Source organism: Marmota marmota, unplaced genomic scaffold, assembly GCF_001458135.2.
Source record: "Marmota marmota marmota unplaced genomic scaffold, marMar, whole genome shotgun sequence".
NCBI lineage: Eukaryota > Metazoa > Chordata > Mammalia > Rodentia > Sciuridae > Marmota > Marmota marmota.
This window is the reverse complement of record NW_026000257.1, coordinates 303,100-311,798: the sequence shown is the minus strand read 5'-3', so window position 1 is coordinate 311,798 and position 8,699 is coordinate 303,100. Positions and strand designations below refer to the sequence as shown.

The 8,699-nt window shown below is 35.4% G+C and overlaps 1 pseudogene; it reads left to right on the top strand.

Annotated features, from left to right (window-relative positions):
• Nucleotides 1-214: 214 nt before the first annotated feature.
• Nucleotides 215-1,400, top strand: LOC107160663 (annotated as a pseudogene).
• The last annotated feature ends 7,299 nt before the right edge of the window (nt 1,401-8,699 follow it).

Below are 8,699 nucleotides of genomic sequence, written 5' to 3'. Positions count from 1 at the left end.
AGCAATAATGTTAAACAACAAAACTATAGTGGGTTCTTTTAAAAAGAACAACAAATTTGAAAAACATCGAAATTTACAAAAGAAGATGAGAAGATTCAAATAACTAAAAGAAGTGAAAGGAGATATTACAACCGATGCTACAGAAACAAAAAGGCATATAAGAGACTACTATGGCTTTCTTGTTCTCGGTTGTTGGTAAAATTAATGTATTGAATGATATCTTAAAAGCTATGGATACCATGTGGATTACCATGAGAAAAAGGAAGAAAAGAGAAGCTTTTGAATGTTCAAAGAAAGCCAAAAAAAAAAAAAAATCCTGAAGGCTAAGCTCTACCATAAACAGTGCCATGCTGAGAAATTAGAAATGAGAAAGACTATCAAGATACACAAAAAGAGAAACACCAAATAAAAGATCAATGAAAGATTGTGCAGCAGCAGTAACTGTTTATCTGCTAGGCAGAAAGGGTGAGTCCCCAGCCAAAGAGCAATTCAACATGATTAAACAAAAACAACAAGGGAAGGTAGGCAAATTGGAAGTCACTCTGCCCAAAGTTCATGTGCAGGGAGAAAGAGAAGTATTAAAAGTGATTGAAGGGCCGGGGCTGTAGCTTAGTGGTAGAGTGCTTGCCTAGCATGTGTGAAGCACTGGATTTGATCCTCAGCAGCACCAAATAAAAACAAACAAATAAAATAAGAATATTATTTCCATCTACAACAATAACAATTTTTTTTTTTGGAGTTGCATTTTTCTTTTTTTTTTCTTTTTTTATTTTTTTAATTTTTTATTGTTGGCTGTTCAAAACATTACATAGTTCTTGATATATCATATTTCACACTTTGATTCAAGTGGGTTATGAGCTCCCATTTTTACCCCATATACAGATTGCAGAATCACATCAGTTACACATCCATTGATTTACATATTGCCATACTAGTGTCTGTTGTGTTCTGCTGCCTTTCCTATCCTCTACTATCCCCCCTCCCCTCCCCTCCCCTCCCTTCTTCTCTCTCTTTTAAAGTTATTCAAAAAAGGAAAGAGAAAAAGGAAGGCATGGAAGAGGATGGTTACTAAAGTCTACTTTGTTGGAGATGACTTTAGGAGAAAACCACCTAAATATGAAAGATTCATTAATCAGATGGGATTATGTTTCCAAAAGGGCCAGGGAACACATCCTGAACTGAAAGCCATATTTTGCCTGCAAGTACTTGGTGTGAAAAAGAATTTCTCATCCTCACTATACACAACTTTGGATATTATTATTAAACATATTGTCATTGAAATGAACATGAGTGAGTCCAGGCTTGTAACACAAGAAAGCAAAGTTATTTGGGGGAAATATGCCCCGGTTGCCAACAATCCTGAAACTAATGCATACATAAATATGGTCTTACTGGTTTGACAGCAGTTTCATATTCCTTATAATTATTGAAGATTACAACCAGTTAGGCAAACTACCATTACTGTGATGTTTCTGAACACTATCAAACAGCCTTAGATATCTGCAATCATCAAGAGAACTATTTATTAAATTGTAAAAAAAAAACATTAAAATGACCCAGTTTTACAAATAATTCTTTATTTGGGGATCTGCTGAGGGCTTAAATATTAATAAGATTGAATAGGGCTGGGGTTGTGGCTCTGTGGTAGAGCGCTCGTCTAGCACATTCGAGGCCCTGGGTTCAATCCTCAGTACCACATAAAAACAAATAAATAAAGGCATTGTGTCCAACTACAACTAAAAAACCCATAAATATTTTTTAAAAAGATTGAATAGCTGAAAAAGCAAACCTTCAAATATCAATATCTGGTTAAAGAGTGGATATTCAGCAAAAAAGAGACTGTTATGAACAATTATGCACAAATTGGATAATCTAGAAGATATGGATAAATTCCTAGGAACATACAACCTATTAAAACTGAATCATGAAGAGATCTATAACTAAGAAGGAGATTGAATCATTAATCAAAAACCTCCCGATAAAGAAAAGCCCAGGATCCAATGGTATCACAGCAACTTCTACCAAACATTTAAAGAATTAGCCCACGTCCTTGTTAAACTTTTCCAAAAAACTGAAAAGGGGGAAACATCTGCAAACTCTTTTTATGGTGTCAGCATTTGTGCTTAATTATACCTTTCTAGGGTTTGTCAGAGACATTACAAGAAAACCACAGATACAAATATTGATGCAAATGTTCTAAAAAAAAAAAAAAACAATAACCAACCAAACAAACAAAATAAACCCACTAGCAACAGAAATCGGCAACACACTAAAAGGATCATACACCATGACCAAGGAGAAATTATTCCTGAAATGCAATAATACCTCAACAAACTAAAATCAATCAATGTGTATTAACCAGATAAAGAACACACAAAAATGCATGATGTCTGAAGTGATGCAGAAAAAGCATTTGAACAAAACTCAATACCCTTTCATAAGAAGAACTTATTTGAAAAACTAAGACTAGGAGGAAATTAACTCAACACAATAAAGGCCACATATAAAAAGCCCACAGATAATATAATATTCCCTGGTGCAAAAAGGAAAACTTTTCCTCTAAGATCAGGAACAAGGCAAGGATACTCAATTTTATCCTTTGTATTCTTCAAAGTACTGAAAGTCCTAGACAGAATAATTGTGAAAAAATCATGTGAATTGAAAGGGAAAAAGTAAAATTATCTCTGTTCACAGATGACATACAAAAATCAATTGTATTTCTATATATTCCAGTGAATTATCTGAAAAGTAAATTAAGAAAAACCCATTTATAGTATCATCAAAGAGAATAAAACTTAGGAATAACCTTAATTAATGAGGCAAAACAGCTATACACTGAAAACAATAAAAATTGCTAAAAAATAAAGATGGTGGAATGAAATGGACATCATTATCCTAGGTACATGTATGACTGCATATATGGTGTGACACTACATTGTGTACAACCAGAATAATAAAAGGTTGTGTTGCAATTGTGTACAATGAATCAAAATGCATTCTGTTGTCATATATACCTAATTAAAATAAGTTAATTAATTTTAAAAATTGCTGAAAAATTATTAAAGAAAACACAAATAAATGAAAAGACATCCTTAATTCATGGACTGGGAGATTTAATGTTAAATCGTTGACACTACTCAAAGTTATATTCAGATTCCATGAGATTCCTATCAAAATCCCCATATACTTTCTTCGTGAGGGCCAAAGGAAATGGAATAAAGAGGAACAAACTGGCTACAGTTGGATCCCCCAAAGGGCTATATTCCACAGGTACAAGTCATCTGTTATATAAATTGAAAAGGGAAATATATTGGGTCTTGCTAGTAAATTTCATCAGATTTCCATTTTTCTATCCAACAATCAATATAAACGCATGTATATTAGCTTTCCTTTTCAATAGCAAATACCCAAGATAATCAACTTCTTTACATTTCTTTATAGACAACATTTATTTTAGCTCATGGTTTTACAGGATTCAGTCCATGATGAATTGTCCCTGTTGCTTTTGGGCCTACAATCAGAACAAGGTAGGGATACTCACTTTTACCGTTTCTATTTATCAAAGTAGTGGAAGTCCTAGTCAGAGTAATTGTGCAAGAAAAAGTAACAAAGGTCATCCAAATGATTTTTGAGGCTGTACTTCACAGCAGGGCGTACAAGGTGGAGCAAAGCTTCTCACCTTATGGCTGGGACATTAAGGAAAGAGGAGAAGGCAGGGGCCTGGATCCCAATACCCCTTCAAGGGCATGCTTCCTGTAAACTAAGACCTCCCCTAGTCTCCACCTCTTAAAGTTTCCCTCACCTACCAATAGTGCCAACCAGGGGACTTTGGGAGACATTTAAGGCATTTAAGATCCAAAGCATAGCATCTTATATATAAGGGAGAAATTTGGATCATCCTGACATACACATTTGGCTCCCATGGCTCTATTTCACTCTAATTTTATGAGTTTTATTTTGTGTAGGGCTGGGGTGGGGAAACAACTTTAAATTCACATTATATTGTTGGAAAGTGTATATCTCTGTAATCTGCTCAATTACTCTCTGGAAAAAAGATGATAAATATGTAAATGAAAAAGTTCTAATACATATACACACAGGTTAAAATTAAAGGAGTGGAGAAAGAAATGCTAGACTGTATTGTAAAGATATAATCTTCACCAAGGAAAGGCTTGACAATTTCTCTTGGCTCTAAGAAGGTGATATGCAGACCTTTGAAATGTCCTGCTTGATAAGTCTCTTTGTTTACCTAGGGGACTTCACCTATGCTAGATAACTTAACAATGTGAGTTCTGATGAGGGCTTTGTGCCATATGGTATGCATGCTACCTCTGGAGGGGTTGGAGGCTACAAGTGAGCCATACAGGCAGTGAATCACATCTACATGATTGAGCCCCAATAAAGTCTCTGGACATAAGGCCTACATGAGTTTCCTTAGCTGGCAATATGTTATGGATATTCTCACACATCCTTTGCCAGGAAAAGTAGTGCTGCCCATGAATTCACTGAGGGAAGAAAACTGGAAATTCCATACTTGAAACTTTCATGGACTCCAGCCTATATATATCTTCCTCAAAACAATTTGGGAAGTTTTAATCTAATCTTTATAACAGGTTATAACTTTACTACCATGGGTATTATTGATTTCCTGTATGTCCTTCTAGAGAATTACTGAACTTCATAGTAGACACTGTCATCCATAAATTTCAGGTTTGTTTCTAAAGTGTGATTCCCTAGACAAATTCTGACTCACTGAAACATATGTTTTGAGACCAGAAAGGATGATAGTTCGGGAGTTAATAAACTATTGATTTCTGAGGGACACTGGGTTAACTGTGTTATAAAATACAGCTGTACTGAGATCAATTACTGGAGGTAAAATTTACCAATGAAATTTTAAAATTGTGGATAAAATCCCTGAGGGGTTACATCACTGAATATATAAAAAAGTGCACTATAACATGAAATAAGCTTAATATAAAATTCCTTACTTTAAAAAAAAATCTTATATTTTATTTATTTATTTTTATGTGGTGCTGAGGATCTAACCCAGTGCCTCACACTTGCTAGGCAAGCGCTCTACCACTGAGCCACAACCCCAGCCCAAATTCCTTGCTTTTTAAACCTGTAATACCTAAATAATCCCTTGATTATTGTTTTCTTCAATACCTAAGAAAGAGTGTTGGGAAAGACTTAGACACATGGACCAGCTTGAATTCTATCTATACTGAGGTACACCTATTAGCCATAAGACTGCTACAAAGGGGAAAAATTATGAAAAACCCCTAAGAAAAATAGAGTAATTTCCAAGCATATAGAGAAAGACAGATTGGATAATTAAGAGGCTTTTTCTAGCAAGATGAAAATATATAAATGGTTGTTAAGAAATGGGATGAAGCTGGGTATGGTGATGCATCTGTAGTCTCAGCTACTTGGAGGCTGAGTCAGGAGAATTTTTTGTGCCCTGGATAATAAAGGGAACCTGCCTGTTAGCGCGCGTGTGCGCGCGCGCGCACACACACACACACACACACACACACACACACACAAATCTTTCCCCCACTCTCTCTCTCACACACAAACAGAAATGGGATGAATGGAGTAGAAGTGATGGGGTAAAAAAATATTAATGTCACACCCTTGGAAGTTGAATGGACCTATAGGAGGCTTTGCTAGTCCCTTAATATTGAAAAAAACAATAAACATGTCTCCTTTATTTATGCTAGTTTGGAGGAATTTTCAAAAGTTGACAAAAATCCTAAAGAGAAACTACAGTGGTTTGGATCTGGAATGTTCCCCAAAGGTTCATGTGTTGAAAGTCTGGTCTCCAATGTGTCAATGTTTGGAGGTGGGGCTTTTGGAAGATGATTATATTATGAGAATTCGTCCCTCATCAGTGGATTAATCCATTGATAGTTTCATAGCTTAGGAATTAAGAGAGGTTATAGAAAGTTTAGAAGGTGGGGCTTAGTTGTAGGAAGTCAGTCACAGGGGTCATGCCCTGGGGTATTTCTTGTCCTGGTATCCTTTGGTCTCTCTGTTGCCCAGCCACCATGATGTGAGCAGCTTTGCTGTACCATGCCCTTCCACCATGATGTTCTGCCTTGCTACAGGCCCAGACACAATGGAGCCAGTTGACCATGGACTAAAACCTCTGAAACTGTGAGCCAAAATATTTTTTGTCCTTTAGGTTGTTATTCTCAGGTGTTTTGTGATGAAAAGCTACCTGACTTCAAAATGTCCGGGTTCGGGTTCAAAGTCCCACAAACTGAGAACCATTAATGAAAGGATAGGATTTCTTGGCCCTTTCAGTGCCATCTGAGGACTCAAGGTCTTACGCACATGTGTTAATGGTAATAGAGTGGAGAAGAGACTTTTTGGATTTCCATGGCAATGGAGCCCAAAGCTCTGTGATTCCAAAGCCACTTAGTGCAGTTTGTTTGTTTACTCAGTGTTTCTTTCTAGATATACATGACAGTATATTGCATTTTGACGTAAGTTCTAATGGAGGATATAGTTGTTTTCATTTTTCATTTGTCTCACATTATATTCTGAATTCCTTTGCAATTTCTCCTTGCCTTATTTCACTAGCTAGAATCTCCAAAGAGCTAACATCTTTTTCTTGTTCCTCACCTAGGAGGAAAACATTCTTTTGCCATTAAGTGTGATGTTAGATTTAGATTTTTCATAGACTCCTTTTATCAATTTAAGGGTGTTTATTTCTATTACTACATTGCTGAGAGACTTATGAGGAATGAAATTTAGATTTTTGTCAAATGCCTTTCCTGCCACTACTGAGACAGTTTTTATAACTTGTTAATTTGGTGAAATACATTAATTAATTTTTTAGGCACCTTTGTGTGATTTTTATTACTCTTTTATTCTTTGTGTTCATTTATTTTTATGTAGTGCTTAGGATCAAACCTGCTTCCTCACACATGCTAGCTAGGCAAATGCTCTAACACTGAACTATAAGCCCAGCCCACATTAATTCATTTTTAAATGTCAAAACCTCTTGTATTCCGGAGATAAATTATACTTGGTGGTAAGATGTATTATCAGATGATATACATGAGATATGATGTTGCTATACTGTTTACTTCAATTTGCTAAAATTATTGTAAAACTATTGCACCTAGCGGGTGGTGGTGTAGTTCAGTGGTATAGCGTTTACCTAGTATATATGAGGCACTGGGTTCAATCCTCAGCACCACATAAAAATAACTGAAATGAAGTATTGTGTCCATCTATAACTAAAAACAAAATGTTTAAAAAATATTGTACCTGCATCTCATGAAGAATGTTAGTCTGTAGTTTTTCACTTAATTGGTATGAGAGTACTTTTGGCTCTGTAAAGTGAGTTTAAAAGTAACCCCTTCTCTTGATTTTTTTTCTGGAGGCATTTGTTCTGCCTTATGTATTTGTCAGAATTCACTAGTAAGATCACCTGAGCCTAAAATTAATTACAAATTTCAGGGAAGATTAATTACAAATTTTTGAATGGATACAGGGCTTTTTAAATTTCCTTCCTTCCTTTCTTTTTTTTTTTCTTCTTTTTATTTTCTTTCTTGCAGTGCTGGGGATCAATCCCAGAGACTTCCATATGTTAGGCAAGTGCTTCATCACTAAGCTATACCCTAGTCCCAATCGTTTATTTTTGAGTCTTGTTTCATGCTTTTCTCTTTCAAGTGCTTTGTCAATTTCATCCAAACTATTGAATTTATTAACATTAATTTGTTCAAAATACTCATTTATTTTATTCTAATATCTGTAGAACTCAAAATGATGTTATCAATCCTGTTTCTGTTATTGCTAATTTGTGTCTTCTATCTTGGTTGGTTTTGTGTTGCTCTAGTAAAATATCTGAGGATGGAGACTTCATAAGGAAAAGAAGTTTATTTGGTTCATGATTCTGGTGGCTGTTCTATCTAAACAGCACTATGCTGATGTCCTGGCAATGGCCTCCTGGCAGCATCACAGCACGGCAGAGAAACAGAGAAACTGCTGGGTGCATAAGGGGCCAAATATATAGAGTGGAGTCACTATATAATCACTGTTGCAGGAACTAATCCAGTCACACAAAACCAATCCCACATTCGTTAAAACAGCATTACTTTATTCATGAGGGTGGAGGCCTTATGGCTTTTTAAGCCCCACTTTCAGACACCAAATTTCATTTGTTGTGGTGCTGGGATCAAACTTCTGGCCTTATGCATGATACACACATTTCAAAAGCTTCCACCACCTTTCAATAAGTCACATTCAGGACCATGTCTTCATACATGACCTTTGGGGGGGTAGAACATATCCAAAACATAGCACCTTCTCATTTTTCCCCTCATCACTTTGTCTACACATTTCTGAATTTTATTGATCTTCTGAAATGCTTTTGGTTTCATTTATTTTCTCTATTTCTGTTTTATAATTCATTAATTTTATGCTAACCTTTATGTTTATTTATTTATTTATTTATTTTTGCAGTACCGTGATTGAACACAGGGGCCCTCTACCACTGAGCTTCATCCCTAGCCCTCTCTTGTACTTATTTTTAAAAAACTAAAACACTTTTTTTCCTGGATATCAAGTAATTACATCTTGATTATTAACCCAAACATATAGTATATTTATTTTCAATGAGATACTTAGATCATTTACTTTGAATGTCATTATTAACATGGCTGTTTAAACGTATCAACTTA